The sequence below is a fragment of the Pteropus vampyrus genome, unplaced genomic scaffold, assembly GCF_000151845.1.
Source record: "Pteropus vampyrus isolate Shadow unplaced genomic scaffold, Pvam_2.0 Scaffold2, whole genome shotgun sequence".
In the NCBI taxonomy this organism is placed as follows: domain Eukaryota; kingdom Metazoa; phylum Chordata; class Mammalia; order Chiroptera; family Pteropodidae; genus Pteropus; species Pteropus vampyrus.
This window is the reverse complement of record NW_011888783.1, coordinates 22,049,771-22,051,398: the sequence shown is the minus strand read 5'-3', so window position 1 is coordinate 22,051,398 and position 1,628 is coordinate 22,049,771. Positions and strand designations below refer to the sequence as shown.

Sequence of the window (1,628 nt, the reverse complement as noted above, 5' to 3'; positions counted from 1 at the left end):
TTTGATTCTTTCCATACTGTGTAAGCCTAAATCTCACAAAGGGGGTCCAGAAGCTTTGTCTTTTCTTTTAGGGTCTGTTAATTTCTTAAAATCATTTGTAATTTTTACAGATTCATGCATACTCTACATTGATCTATAATATCATTTTTTGTTGTTGTTATGGAACAAATTAGTATAATTCATGTAATTAGAAATAAATTCAGGAGAATTTATAGTTCTGAATTCCTTACTTAACTTGTAGGGTCCTGGAGTTAAGATGATCTGGTTATGGTTTTCCTTTAGTTTTCCTGGATTAGGTAATATTCAGCTCATGTTATATTGAATTTAGAAAAAAAATTATCAAATACCAATGATAACCAGATTCCCCTTTCTGTCTTGAGTGTTTTCATTAACCTTTCTTCTAATTGGTATGCAGTCTCTTTGTAATTTTGGTATCCATCTGATCTATAGATAGTAGGCATGAGAGAGAGTCTCCATATCAATGTCAAGAAAAGCCCAGACCCTTTCTTGCTCACTGATGGTGGGGCTGAATATCTTAGCATGTCAAGAACTTACCAGAAGAAGCTAGGAAAACACTGGGGAGAGCATTCTGATCTGAACTACAGGTAAAAATAAAAGGACAGATTTTGTCTTCTCTTGATAGATAATACTCCAACATAATGGAGGGTGGGGTGAAACTAAGAGGAGATTACAAAACCCTCCAATAGCTGAAACAGAAATCTCAGGGGAGAGCCTCACTTGTAACATTCAACAAATCTTCATTTCAATTACAAGTATCACTCCTTCTGCTATAATATAAGCTCCCTGAGCTCAGGAACCATATCTTATGTTGTTCTCCCCTGAAGCACCAGCCCAAAACATACCACATAGAACAGTGGCTCAGAGCAAAATGAAGAAACTACTTATGACTGTATTTTGAATAAATAATTAGTGTATTCATTTTTCTTAATTACTCAGTCCTCTACAGGGATCACTAAAAAAATCTGAATAGTTGCCACATTGCTTAAAAATAGTTGTGACTTAAGATATTATTTTCTGTGTAGAGATAAATGAAATTAACCATATCTATAATTGTATACTGGCCAAGTACTTGAAAAAATAAATGGAATTCTAATGAAGATAATTATTAATTGATATAAAATTAAATTTCACATTATATTTTTGGGAAAATAATTGTTCCTATTTCTCAGTGCAATGAAAGAAACTTAAAATACTTATCTTTTTTTTCTGTTGGTTAAAATTATCTATGATGACACCAATGAACAAGTTCAAAGTGAAGAATGACCCAAAGATGATAAAGATGACAAAATAAATATACATATAGAGGCTGTATTCATATATAGGTTGCTTGTCTACCTATAAAATTAACAAAAGTTAGCAGTATGTTAACAATAATATTCATCATTTTCTTTTTCAATGGTTTGACAAGGTAATTCAAACTGTGCTATTTTAGGTAAACTAGGCTTTTTCAGAAGCCATGATATTGTTGTGGCTCAACATAATCACTTAAAATTTTTTTCAATATTAAATATTTATTACATTTACTATGTATATGAACATAATCTTCAAATGACTACAAAGGGTTTACCCATATATAGTACTTGTTCTCAGATTAGTAGGACAATTTA

General features: G+C 31.3%; 1 protein-coding gene across 1 annotated transcript in view; it reads right to left on the bottom strand.

The window, feature by feature from the left end:
• SCN9A (sodium voltage-gated channel alpha subunit 9) overlaps positions 1–1,628 on the bottom strand; it is a 78,198-nt gene that overhangs the window by 6,987 nt on the left and 69,583 nt on the right. The gene's annotated exons all lie outside the window — the stretch shown is intronic.